This window comes from Rana temporaria, chromosome 5 (genome assembly GCF_905171775.1).
Source record: "Rana temporaria chromosome 5, aRanTem1.1, whole genome shotgun sequence".
In the NCBI taxonomy this organism is placed as follows: Eukaryota; Metazoa; Chordata; class Amphibia; order Anura; family Ranidae; genus Rana; species Rana temporaria.
Genome location: NC_053493.1, coordinates 220,615,336 through 220,630,339, shown reverse-complemented (window position 1 = coordinate 220,630,339; position 15,004 = coordinate 220,615,336). Strand labels below are relative to the sequence as shown.

The 15,004-nt window shown below is 40.7% G+C and overlaps 1 protein-coding gene across 2 annotated transcripts in view; it reads left to right on the top strand.

The window, feature by feature from the left end:
- The window catches only part of CDH12 (cadherin 12), a 1,098,816-nt gene that overhangs the window by 929,689 nt on the left and 154,123 nt on the right, over window positions 1-15,004 (top strand). The gene's annotated exons all lie outside the window — the stretch shown is intronic.

Here is a 15,004-nt window from a genome sequence, read left to right as displayed (position 1 = left end):
TTTGCTAGAAAATTACATAGAACCCCAAAACTTTATATATGCTTTTTTAGCAAAGACCCTAGAGAATACAATGGCGGTCATTGCAACTTTTTATCGCGCATGGTATTTGCACAGCAATTTTCGAACGCATTTTTTTGCGAAATAAAACAGTTTTGTGCTTTTTAAAAAAAACTAAACATTAAAGTTAGCCCAATGTTTTTGCATAATATGAAAGATGAAGTTACGCCGAGTAAATAGATACCCAGCATGTCACCCTTCAATATTGCACACGCTTGTGGAATGGCGCCAAACTTCGCTACTTAAAAATCCCCATAGGTGACATTTTACATGTTTTTACTGGTTACATGTATTTAGTTGGAGAAGAGGTCTAGGGCCAAAATGATTGCTCTCGCTCTAACGTTCGCAGCGATACCTCACATGTGTGGTTTGAACACCGTTTTCATATGTGGGCGGGACTTACGTGCACGCTCGCTTCTGTATACGAGCACGCGGGAACAGGGGCGCTTTAAATATTTATTTTTTATTTTTATTGTTCATTTTACTTAATTTATTTTAGTTTGACACGTTTTTCCCCAAAAATAAATGTTTTGATTACTTTTATTCCTATTACAAGGAATGTAAACATCCCTTGTAATAGGAATATAGCATGACAGGTCCTCTTTACAGTGAGATATGGGGTCAATAAGACCCCACATCTCACCTCTAGGCTGGAAAGCCTGGGAAAAAAAAAAAAAAAAACGATCCTGGCTTTGATCGCAGCGGTGAGTCGGAAGAAGCATCGGAGGGCAAAGGGAGTGGGGACGTCCCCTTTTGCCTCCCATAAGAACGATCAAGATCGCTCCTGACAGAACGAGAACGGGGATCTGTATGTGTGTAAACACATAAATTCCAGTTCTGTCATGGCAAAAGAGACAGATTGTGTGTTCCTACTAAATAGGAACACACAACCTGTCTACACACCCAGTCAGTCCCATCCCCCACAGTTAGAAACACACCTAGGTAACACAGTTAACCCCTCAATTGCCCCTAGTGTTAACCCCTTCCCTGCCAGTGACATTTATACAGTAATCAGTGTCTAATTTTAGCTCTGAACGCTGTATAAAAGTCTGTCCGCAGCAATGTCACAGTCCCAATAAAAATCACCACCATTACTAATAAGAAAAAAATAATAATAAAAAATGACATAAATCTATTCCCTATTGTTTAGACGCTATAACTTTTGCGCAAACCAATCAATATACGCTTATTGCAATTGTTTTTACCAAACATATGTAGAAGAATATATATCGGCCTAAACTGATGATTTTTTGGGGGATATTTATTATAGCAAAATGTACAAAATATTGTGTTTTTTTTTCAAAATTTGTGCTCTTTTTTTGATTATAGCACAAAAAAAAAGTAAACTGCAGAGGTGATCAAATACCACCAAAAGAAAGCTCTATTTGTGGGGAAACAAGGACATACATTTTATTTGGGTACAATGCGGCATGACTGCACAATTGTCAGTTGAAACAATGCAGTGCTGTATCGCAAAATATGGCCTGGTCAATATTGGCATGTGGTGATAAAACATTTTTTTCCTTCATTCAGGACTTAATGGTCTCCTAAATAACCGCTGCTTTAAATTTTCCTGTAGCTTTAAAGCAAAGCTCTACTTTATGGTGTGAAGGTTATAACACAGCCACTCCAGCCTCAAAAGTCTACTTATGGGCCAAGGCACATGGGATTTTAGTTCTTGGCTGTGGTGATACCGACTCAGCAAATTAAAGCCAGAGTTAACTTACCGTGATAAATGTGTTCTTGCGTATTCAGTTTGAAACAGACTGATATATTTCACTGTGATATACAGTAGCTGATGTAGTTCTGTATCTTGCACACAGTACATGTGCCATTGATTGCTGATGCACATAGAGTGTTCATTGAACTAAAATGTAATACAAAGAATTGCATGCACACAAGGCAGGACAAGTGACATAAGCCAGCTAATTGAATAAGGCAAATGGCAGTATTCAAAGCACAGTCACCCATAGCAGCCTGTCAGGAATACTTTTTTATTGTTCTGACTGATCTGATTGAATTGGTTGCCGTGGGTTACTGCACATCACTGGTTTATTAAATAAACCTGACAAGTCAATTTAAAGAGAATGACATGTGAAAAAGAACTGCAAGGCTGACACATGTTATATTTCATGCATTACTGTCTTGGTTGAGATGAAAAGAAAAAAGAATAATCTTTGTTTTAAAAAAGAAAAATATTTCTACCTGTAACTAAATAAAGCAAAAAGCTTGATCAGTGTTTGAAACAATATGATCTTTGCAATAAACCTTTAGAGCCGCTTCACACGGGGGCAACACAACTTTGTGCACCACTTTGCGGGGCGACTTCAGCGCGACTTCAGCGCAACTTGGGGCGACTTTGACTGTGGCCAATCAAACAACAATCAGCTCTGTGGGAGGGAGGGGTTTGCCTGAGAAAACTAGCTTCTCTTCCTGGAAAGTTGCTTTAGTTAAGACAGGGGATCCGACTTGGAGGCGACTTCCATTGAAATCAATGGGTACAAGTCGCCTAGAAGTCGCCTAGAAGTAGTACAAGAACCTGTTCTGATGTCGGAGCGACTTCAGTAGTGTGCATTTAGACGGCTCTCATTGACCAACATGTAATTTGACATGTCGCACGACTTGGGGCGACACAAGTCGCCCCCCAGGTCGCAGTAGTGTGAACCGGCTCCTACAATGGATGTTTTCAGATTTTTTTTTTTACTCATAAGGAATCAAGACTACTTTGATATGGCAGCAGTCATTTGGGCCTATGATGAATTCTAAAGAAAAAAACAAATATTATAAGCTGCAAATACTATTGCTTTACTAATATATTGAGTTCAAAATGAGGGCCCATATATACTATGCTTTGTGTTAACACATTCCTATTTGTGCATTAAGGCAGTTCAATGTTTTAATTCGGATAGCATCATATCTTAACATATACAATTGTAGCTGCAGTTTTTTCTGCAATGCAGTGCACTGTAAAACATGCTGGGCCAGATTCACGTAGATCAGCGGATCTATAGATCCTCTCGATCTACGTGATTTAAGATCCGCTCCCGCAAGTTTGAGAGGAAAGTGGCTAATTCACAAACCACTTACCTCCAAACTTGCGGCGGCGGATCCTAAATCCCCCGGCGGAATTCAAATTCCGCGGCTAGGGGGAGTGTACTATTTAAATCAGGCGCGTTCCCGCGCCGATTTAAATGCGCATGCGCCGTCCGCGAAATTTTCCGGCGTGCATTGCTCCCACTGACGTCGCTAGGACGTCAGTGGTTTCGACGCTTACGTAAACGACGTCCGTCCGTATTCGAGAACGACTTACGCAAACGACGTTAAAAAATTCAAATTCGACGCGGGAATGCTGGCTATACTTAACATTGGCTGCGCCTGATAAAAGAAGGGGTAAGTATACGCCGGGAAAGCCGCTACAGAAACGTCCTAAGAAGACTGCGTCGGGTCTGCGTACGTTCGTGAATTTGCGTATCTCGCTGATTTACATATTATTTATCGTAAATCAGCGGGAACGCCCCCGACAGTGTAACACAGTGTAACACTGTCAGATCTTAGCCCTATCTATGCGTATCTGATTCTATGAATCAGGCGCATAGACAGGACCAGTGTAAGTCAGAGATACGATGGTGTATCTGTAGACACACCGTCGTATCTCTTTGTGAATCTGGCCCGCTGTTTTTATTTTTTTTTTATCATTCACATTATTTATTGGACATTTTGGTATCATTATGGGTATTGATTAGCATAATTTATAATAAGTGTATCATACTGGATTTTTTTTTAATCATCTACTTATATAAATGGTTTGGATGAACAGAATTTTTTGACAGAGCACTTTTTTGTTAAGAGAAGTGGATAAAACTGGAGGTGCTCAATCCTGCTCAGATTGTGAAGTGATTGGTCTATGACTTTTGCATCAGAGCCTTGCTAATTAAGATACAATGGTGTCTTAGGTCCACAGACCCACAGGGTGTGAATGAATTGGTTTCCCTTGTGGAATGACATATTGTTATCAAGGAGTATTTCCAGATCTGACCTTCAAGTTGATCACTAGACATGTGCATTCGTTTTCGTCCGAATGCATTTTCGTCTGAATTTCTGGTATTTTCGTTATCGTTTTAACAAATGAAAACGAACGCGCAGAATCCGAAATCCGAAAGATCCGACATAAAAAATGTTTTTTTTTTTTTTTTGTTGCTACAATAGTTCGATATAGATAGGAGATTCGACATGACGCTGACAATAGCAATCTGTTTCTATCGAACCTGTGGTAGAATGTGCCTAACCTTAACTCTATTAGTCCAAGATTATTCTACATAGAGAGGAAAGATTCAACATTATAGAAACAGTATATGATTAAACCTTTTATCATTGGGAAAATATAATTAGATAAGGGGTGTACCATTGTCCTAATATTCAAGTAAGAAAATTATAGAAACCCAACACAGTTTCTATAATGAGTAAGAAAATGAGGGGTCCCAGGGATTCCCCACAGTCCCTGAGGCTCCTACAGAGCGAGAGTGGGCGGGGAGGACTATACCGGTACTATAAAGATTGGTTGCAGACAACCAGGGTGAGTCACATTGATTAAGTTGTAGAAAATGTATTCACATAAATACATCAAACAGAATAAAAAACATAACATTAAAAGTACAGTACAAACATGTTTGACCACAATCAGGTCACCGGTTGTGCAATCCCTTATGTACAAGCAAGAGGGGGTAACGGTGAGGAAGTTGGGGTCATGAGACAACAGTCTCTGGTCTCTACTAGTTTTGCGACCTCAAATATCGCTTCGTCAGGAGACAGTCTAGTGGCACAGCGTCCTAAGAGCCCTAGAGGATCCATGGCAGGTAGTGGGTAATAAGTTCCCAGAAAGGCCAAGAACATTTATTGGGATAACCAATTCCTGCTGGTAGCAGCGCTGGTTCTTTGACTTGTGTATGATGATACACGTGTCCTGGGACCCACTGCAGGGCCAAGACACAATTGAATGCTAGGTATGAATGGCCTCCTAGCACAGAAGGAGTCACTTCTTTGAGACAGACAGAGCATATTAGGTACTGGCATTGCCAAGGACTGGATTGTGTGGCTGCCAATGGCCCCTATTTGCAGTAGCCGATAGAATCTAATCTAGGGAGACTAAAGCCTCGTACACACGGCCGAGGAACTCGACGTGCCAAACACATCGAGTTCCTCGGCCAGTTCAGCCCTGAAGCCGCCGAGGAGCTCGGCGGGACTAGAGCTCCCATAGAACAACGAGGAAATAGAGAACATTTTCTCTATCTCCTCGCCGAGCTCCTCGTCGGCTTCCTCGGCCGAAAGTGTACACACGACCAGTTTCCTCGGCAGAATTCAGCCAGAAACTCGGTCGGAAGCTGAATTCTGCCGAGGAAACTGGTCGTGTGTACGGGGCCTTACTGTATATAATTATTGGTCAAGCCTGTCCTGAAAGCACACTTAACCACTTTAGGACCGCCTCCTGTAAACATACGTCAGCAGAATGGCACGGCTGGGCAGATGTACGTACCGGTACGTCCTGTAATCTACCCAGCCATGGGTCGCGCCCGCAACCAGGTCCGAAGCTCCGGAACCGGGACAGCGGGACCCGCGGACCCGATCGCCGCTGGGGTCCCACGATCGGTCCCCGGAGCTGAAGAACGAGGAGAGCCACATATAAACACGGCTTCCCCGTGCTTCACTGTGGCGGCTGCATCGATCGTGTCATCCCCTTTATAGGGAGACACAATCGATGATGTCACTCCTACAGCCACACCCCCATACAGTTGTAAACACACACTAGGTGAAACATAACTCCTTCAGCGCCCCCTGTGGTTAACTCCCAAACTGCAACTATCATTTCCACAATAAACAATGCATAATAAATAATTAATAAAAATGCAATAAAACTATCCCCTATTTTGTAAACGCTATAAATTTTGCGCAAACCAACTGATAAACGCTTATTGCGATTTTTTTAACCAAAAATATGTAGAAGAATACGTATCGGCCTAAACTGAGGAAAACATTTTTTTGGGGGATATTTATTATAGCAAAAAGTAAAAAATATTGCATTTTTTTCAAAATTGTCGCTCTATTTTTGTTTAGAGCGCAAAAAATAAAAACCACAGAGGTGATCAAATACCACCAAAAGAAAGCTCTATTTGTGGGAAAAAAAGGACGCCAATTTTGTTTGGGAGCCACGTCGCACGACCGCGCAATTGTCAGTTAAATCGACGCAGTACCGAATCGCTAAAAGGGGCCTGGTCCTTTACCTGCATTTTGGTCCGGGGCTTAAGTGGTTAAGAACTGAAAAGGGAAGGAAAATATGTCTGATTACCATATAAAGACACCCAGTGGAGGCATTATTAGACTCAAGAAGCCCAATTACCTTAGTCTATGCCAGTCTGGTAAACCCTAAAAATCTTTCTTCAGACCACATGGGGTATTATGTATATTCATTGATGCAAAAGACTATCCTAATGTGGTGCTCACATTGGAGACACCTAGTGCACCTGTAAAGCATGTCATGGGTTTGGATAAAAAATTGCAACACAGAGTACTAAGGGGCTCTGATTTACCTCTGTTTTTGTGACTGTTGAGGGTAAAAAAACAGGTAGATATTTCTGAAATTGTGTTAAATGTGGGTTTGATGAATGGTCCACAAATTGAAACCTGCAAATGCAATTCCAGACAGCAGCAGTTCTAAAATTCTTGTTACATTAAAATCAATGACACAATCTGAGGCACACCTTATGCCTTGTACACACGATCAGGCTTTTACCCGGACAAATCACATCGGAATTCCGACGGAATTGCATTGGAGTAAAATAGAACATGTTCTATATCTAAACTCTGAGGGAATTCATTGGAATATCTGATGAGAAAACTCTGATGGTGCTACACACGATCGGAATATCCGATCGGAATAGCCTGTCTGACTTTTTCCATCGGAAATTCCGATTGTGTGTACAAGGCATTAGGATGATGTATGAACAAGCCAGGGAAAGTTTGGTTTATTGAACATTTTATGAACCCAATGGGAAGTTCACATACCCCCAAAAAAATTGATGCCTTTACAGGGCTAACTTTTTGTTGACAAAAGTGTACAGCAGCTGAACACGCCCACAGGGACATGTACGCATGCAAAACAAAACAAAAAATTCTGTTTGGTGGAAAGATGGTCTTCTAATGCGGCTTAAAGGGTAACATTAAAAATATGTAAATCATTTAAATAGCATGCTTATGGAATGCCTTGAAGTTTCAGGTGAATTGGCAGATTGTTTAAACTTCTTAAAGCATTTTTAGAGAATTTTTATTCCAGTTTGCACACAAACTTTTCAGCTGTTTTCTGGCTTGAACATTTTTTTTTAACCAGTGGAAACCTAGTTTCTAGGAGTAGAAGATGCAAGAAATGTGTGAAAAATGTGTTATGTTGATTTCATAAACTTCTTAGTAGCTCCTATTAAAGTCTATATGGACCAAAACACTTGACTCTGACAAGTCAGTCCAGGGATCTGTCATAGCAATACTGTGACAAAATGACAGATTCCTGGCCAGCTGTTCTTTGTAAAAAAAAAGAAATAATCAAAAACAAAACAAAAAAACAGCCTGAGGCTATGTGCATTAGTGCAAGTGTGATTGTAATGCTACCAAAGAAACCATAACCATTGATTAGGATCTACATTAGTTTTTTTTTTCGAATAGAACGCACATGTCTACTCCCAACCAACCCGGGTACCTCTCTGACACTGGCCCATCAGATTATATCCCAATTCAGTACCATCTCGTACTACAAAGTGAACTTCTCCTCCTTCAATTTTAAACCCCTACTCTGTAAATTGGAGGCTCAGCTAAACAACATCCTAAAAACATGAGCTCTCTTGGTCAGGGAGGTTAATGGCTTATAAAATTATAATATTCCCCAAAATTCTCTATATTTTTAGAACAATACCCATTCCTGTCCCCGCTTTATACTTAAAATTCCTGTCGGGTCAACTACTGAAATTTCTATGGAAAGGTAAAAAAGCTAGATGCTCTAGTCAAACTTAATGCAACATAGGTCTGTTCTGTTAGCGGCAGGGGGGGGGGGGGGCGCTGGCCTGGGGGATATTCAAGATTGGGTGTCTAGGATGGAACAACCTACATTTTGGTTCAAGGGAATTGATGGCACAATCTGACTAGATGTGGAGTCGTGGAGTACCCACGGAAGACTTATTGTCCTTCCTCATGTGTGATATTTGGAGGACAGGGGACTTGGCTGCCTTCTCACATCTGATCCAAACAACCATGAGGGCATGGAGGCTGCTACTTAACCTATCTCCCACCTCTAAGTTGAAAATAGTATATAACTTCCTGCTTAGTGCACTGAAGGCCATAATACCTTCACTTTCCACTAAACCATTCACTTCAGCTGGCATTAAATACTTCCAGGAACTCACTGGTCATCCACTACTCCAAAATGTACCAGAGCTACTGAACAAGTTTACACTCCCAAACACCTGCGCACAAACTATACATTTCCTTCACCGCCACCCTATGCTAGAGATTTATATACACCAAAAGACTTGGCAATTCCTAAATTCCAAATAAAACTAGAGAAAAAGGTATTTCCCTTTTCTATAACATTATTCAGGGTAAGCAAAAATGTTGTAAAACAGATGCTGAAGTAAAAAAAGGATTTTGTCACAGAGTAGGTGTTTTGCGTACTTTTATTCATTTTTTTTCAAAATACTAATAAGGGATACACATACATTTTCCCTTGGGAAATAAAGGGGCTTCCAAATTCCAATAAGCTTCCTGCAAACCATGACATCCTTTTTTGGGAACTAGATGAAAATGTAATGTAACACACAACCATTTTTCTCGGCAGGAAAAACAACACAAATTTTCCCTACGTGATTCCTCTCCAGCCTGGCTTGCATACACACATTCATGCAAAAAAATGTCCGACCAAAGCGCGGTGATGTACAACACGTATGACGGGACCAAAAAGGGGAAGTTCCTTTCAAATGGCGCCACCCTTTGGGCTGCATACTTGATTCTGAGCATGCACGTTTTTCACCTTTGGAAAAGCATAAACATGACCGTTTTTCGCGACGAGAAAAAAACTGACGGGAAACACGACGAGAAAAAAGAGAGCTGATTTAATATTTTTTGCGGGCAGTTTTTTTGTTGAGAAAACTGCTAGGGAGCATACACACGACCGATTTTCACGACCAATATAAAAAATGGCAGTTTTCTTGTCGTGAAAACCGGTCGTGTGTACAAGGCATTAGAAGTGTCTCCCCATGTAAAAAATCAACATCAATCACTGTTGATCCACTGACACAATGTCCCTTTGCCCGTCAATGTTCAGCCGTTTCACTCCCACCACACAATGACAGATCCCTGGCCAGGTGCTTTGTGTAAACAAACCAGCCAGGGATCCTGGGTGATGTCACTGACCAAGCACTAGCTGGCTGGGAATCTGTCGTTTGTTAGTGGAAGGGTAACCAATGGAAAATGAGAATTGCCCAGAAGATATTTGTTTAAAAAACAGCAGCTGTGGGTTAGGGGTTTAAGAAATGAAGTACAGTGTTACCTTGGATTACGAGCATAATTTATTCCAGAAGAAAGCTTGTAATCAAAAACACTTGTATATCAAAGCGAGTTTCCCCATAGAAAATAATGGAAACTCAGATAATCCGTTCCAGTGGCACTGCTAGTATATGCAGTACCGCATGTAACCAGGAGTGGGGAGGGCGGATACATTCTGAAACACTCAAAGAACACTCAGAGCTGCTCGGATGCACTCAGAGAGGCTCAGAGACACCCAGTAATGGAGTGTTTCTGAGCAGCACCGACGCTCCCGTACCTCCAGCCAAATGTGGTACTGCACACACCAGAGGCTTTAATTCTGCTTGCTTTGTGAGACAGTGATTTCAAACCAAGTCAGGTTTTTTTTTAAATAATAGCTCATATTGCAAAATGCTTGTAAACCGTGTAACTCGCAATTCTAAGTAATATAAACATATTTTATATTTTTTCACATAGAAGCTTTAAACCTACACTTGCATTCTATGTATTAAGATAAAAAAACTTCTGTGTGCAGCAGCCCACCTCGGCCCCTAATACTTACCTGAGCCCCATCTCTATCCAGCGATGTTACAGGAGAGACTGAGGCTGAGGCAATGAGGCTGAGACAGCAGCGGAGCGCCATTGGCTCCCGCTGCTGTCAATCAAAGTCAGTGAGCCAATGAGGAGAGAGAGGGGGCATTGCCTAGCCGGGGCTCCGTGTCTGAATGAACACACAGAGCTGCAGTTTGGCTTGTATGCCTCCATAGCAAGCTGCTTGCTGTGGGGGCACTTGTCAGGGGGGAGGAGCCAGTAGAGTCGAAGAGGAACCTGAGAAGAGGAGGATCTGGCTGTTCTGTGCAAAACCACTCCACAAAGCAGGTAAGTATAACAGGTTTGTTATTTTTAGGCATAAAAAAACAAAACTTTAAAATCACTTGGCCTTAGGAATTCAGGTCTATATCTGCGTTAGCTAAGTAGCATCTGCTTCTTCAATAATCTCTGCAGTGTTGCCCATATCTATGTACTGTACATTTCCACTTTTACAAAAATACTATTGACTGATAGTCACTATGCAATTACTGCTCAAGGGGCACTGTTGTCAGGGTTACCTACTACTTTTAATTAATGACATATCTAAGTTAAGCAGGTTGTGTTGTTAATTACATAAAGCCAGTGCCTGTCCGACATTTAATCAGCTGCTCAATCAGATGAATTCAGATTTTTTAGTAATTAAAAAAACACCATTGCAAGATTTTAATTGTTGTGGTGACTGTAATAGCTCCTTAATTTATTACAGTGTCCTGCTTTTTAGTCATAGTTTCTTATCTAAATCATTTTAGACTGTTAAATGTTACTGATGAACCCCTGTATAAAAAAGGAGGTGGAGGGAAACAATTGCATAGGCGCCTCGGGAGGATCGGTGGTCTCTGTGCTCCAGTTCCAGTTGCAATGTCTTTTATATGTCCTGCAGCAGTCAGTTTAGCATTCTTTTGCCAATGAAATGAGCATTGCCAATGAAACTCCATATAGGGAAATTCCCAAAACCTGAACACAGAGCCAAACGATTGAAGTCTACAGGATCCCAATTGTGTTCATCTTTCTGGCATTTTTTAAGGCCAGTTTGTAAACTTGTGTTAAAAAAAAAAAACAATGAGTTGTCTTGCCTGCTAAAGGGTACCAATACAGAGAGAAAAGGGTCAGTTAAGTGAATCTTTTAATGGAGCTCTGAATTAAACATAACAATTTTAAAAAAACTTTAAAAATAATGCTTGTGGGATGCCATAAACCTCCATGTGAAGTTTTGTACCTGTACTCCTTCAAAAGTAGGATAAAAATAAAAAACTACTGTCGCTAAACAACAGTTTTTAGTCAGCTTCAGTCTGTTTATAAAAATTTGAAGGTAGTCCATTAGAACAAATACAGCTTTGGTCCCTCCAAAAAAATCCATACCAAGAACTTTATCCAGACATGCAGCTTGGCTAGCCAGAAAAGGGGGAAGGTGGCACAGCTAACATTAACCCCCTCCCCTGAACCATACTAGGCCACATGTCGTTAACATTGGGTGGTTTCCTTTCAGGGGGTGCAAAGTTTTTCTCTTCAAGGTACTTTTTCTCCATCTTGGTGGACATGGCGGTTGGTGTCTTGCAGGAGAAAACAGCAAAAACACAGCAGAAACACATAAAAAAAATTCAAGCATTGTGTTTTTGATGCATTTCCATTGCATTTCCATTGAAGTCGATGGAAACACAAATGCAACATGTGGGGAAAAAGTCCCTAACCCTTTCCAAAAAACAACACTGGTGGAAAGCGCAATGCGTTTCTGCAAAACGAAAGGAAAAAAAATGAAAAATGCATAGGTGGGCCTAAATCCTATATCAAGTCAATGGTCTTTCTAAATAGCTATAAATAACACTGCGCTGCCAATGAATGGTATAGCTGCTAAGACGGCTAATTGAAACAAAGCAAAAATAATGTGGTGCGTAAGTGTAGCGCTTAAACAATACAGTAAATAAATATTTGCATCTTAAGTTGTGATCACTCACTGTGAACAAAAACAAAATGTACAATCCGAAACAATCTCCTACTATGGAAATACTATTACATATATTACAACTTAGGGGTATAAGTGTAGCGCTAAGTCTGATACCAGAGGTATCAGAAAACCATAATGTGTGTAATATTACAATTAAATAACACTACATCAAATATAAAACAGGTGTGTTGATGAAAGAAACTTCCAACGAACAAATATTAGTGCACAGAATATATAAACACGAGGAAAGCAAAAAGTCCAATAAACTCAATTTTAGGATGTTTGAGTATCCATAACAAAGTCAATTGTCATCCGCACATCCTCCACTCATGTGAAACAATGAACCACCACTGTGTCATCCGTACATCCTTCACTGAGGCAAAAAAAAAATAAATGAATGTGACTTCAATAACGTGATAGTCCCACCACCGGTGACAGTGCAGGCTTACCGGAACTAGTTGATCACTAGTGGCATATGCCAAGAGAGATCAATCTGAGCTTTTAAGAAGTTGGTATTTCAATGACAATCCTGGACAGGAAGCGTGGCACCAAATGATGCAGAGATCCAAACACACTTGGGACTGTATAGTTGTTAATGTCTTGAGACAAGTTGGCTCAATAAAATGCATAAAGGAGAGAAGAAAAAAAGTGGCCACATAGCGTAACTCCGTAAGGTAAAAAGATACTATGTTTATTCACAGCGAACAAACTTACATTTGGCTGGACAAGATCTTGCATGCAAAATGGGGCAACAGTGGAGTCCTCCCGACGCGTTTCGTGGTCAATAGCACATCGTCTGGGGTGTCTCTCCACTGCAGCCCACTCCAATATATACACACACCACATATCAATAACCAATCACATGTAACGGTCTGACTCACCTCCAGCAATCAGCAGCTGCAGGCCATATCCTATACATCAAAGATGGCACTGCAGTTTGCACTCCAAGCCTCCTTGTGAGTAGAACCACCCTCGTAACAGGAACCGGAAGTGAGGTCAAATCTAGTGACTAATTAGATTTCTCAAAAGTTTTAAAAAGATTAAACTATATAAAACGTATGGCTTATATGTTTTTGTATTTATTACCAGGGGAGTTATGATAAAGAGGCACTGAAATTATGAATTGGACAACACGAGTCCTGGATCAGGCCCCTGTTTAAAATATTGAATCTTTGTGTCCCCTGAAGAGATCATAGCTAGACTATGAATAAACTGTAGATGCTGATATTCACTACAGTTGGCGTGGAGACGGCGCGCCGCGATATCTAGCTGTGACGCGCATGCGTGCACTCCAAGCCTCACTATGAGACCCGGATGTATACTGCAATAGCGGGGAATTGCCGCCTCACACTACACTACTATGACGCGCATGCGTCCCTCCCACGTCTCGCTATGAGACTCGGAGGCGTCTACTAATCGCTACCACGGCGATTCGCACAACGTCACCGCGCATGCGCGGCACGTAAACGTCATCCAAAAATGAAATAAACAAACCGCGTACGTACCGTACATACGTCACGCGCGTCTGCAAACCAAGCCTCTCTTTGGAGAGAGGAAAGTATTGGATTAAGAACTCTGTGCAAGCCAAACCTCATTGTGGCGATAACAACTCCTGTAGGAATACACGGAGTTCACACACATATAAGAGGATCTGTCAATCAGAGTGGATATTAGACATCCATTAGAAATTGATCAGTAAGCCAACACAAGGCTAAGGTATATATACATTGCAATCATGGGACCTCATAAGGAACCACGATGAAAAACGCCATTTATTAAAATTGCATATCTATCTTAGCCAGAATGTAAGGCCAAATTCATTCGAGGACGTTGTTAATAGCCCTAGAGCATGAATGTTAAACATATAAAAAACCATATTTATTAAAAAACATCTTATCTGTTTAAAATGCATGTAAATCACATGCCAGGCCATATAATAAAAAATTTAAATGAAATGAGTATCAAATTAAAATGTATGTATATATATGTATATAGTGTAACCACTTTTATGCTAATAATCTATCTACTGCCTCATGATTGATGTGAGTCAGATCGCCACATATAATGACTGCTAGAACTGCAGTTATAAAGATAACAGGATATGAAAATTACAAACAAGCATAAGCATGGTCACTATACATATTGAACAAATTCCCAAAGACCCAGAATAGAAAAAACATATATATATATCACTGGAGTCCATGACTGTAAACCATTTATGACATATTGATAAAAGAATTAATGTCCCATTCAACATTCATTCCGAACGGGACATATGTCTGGAGCTCATATATCCAGAACGTCTCTAAGCGTGAAACGCCACGAGTCATAGCTCCGCCCCTCCATGGAGGGGTGTATTTATCTATGACTGTAAATTTGGTTCCTTTTGGATTTCTCTGATGAAATTCTCGGTAATGCCGGGGGACTGGATGTTTAGTGTCACCTCCTAGTATAAGTGCAATATGTTCACTGACTCTAATAGAGAAAGTGCGGATGGTCCGACCTACATATTGTTTACCGCAGGGACACGTTAGTAAGTAAACAATGTACTTAGTCGCACATGTACAAAATGTTTTTATGGTGTACTGTTTGCCTGTAACCGTTGAAGAGAAATCTGAAATCTTTCTAGTGGTTAAGGTGTTATATTGGCAAACCTTGCATTTCCTGCAAGGGAAGAAACCCACTAAATTGTGAAAAAAGGAACTCTTAACTGGAGGGTTGATAATATTTGGAGCTATTTTCATCTGTAGAGAAGGTACTCCTCTAAAGACCACTTTGGCCTGTTCAGGCAATAATGGACCTAACACTCTATCTCCTCTGAGTATATTCCAATGTTTATTAAAAATACTCTTAATT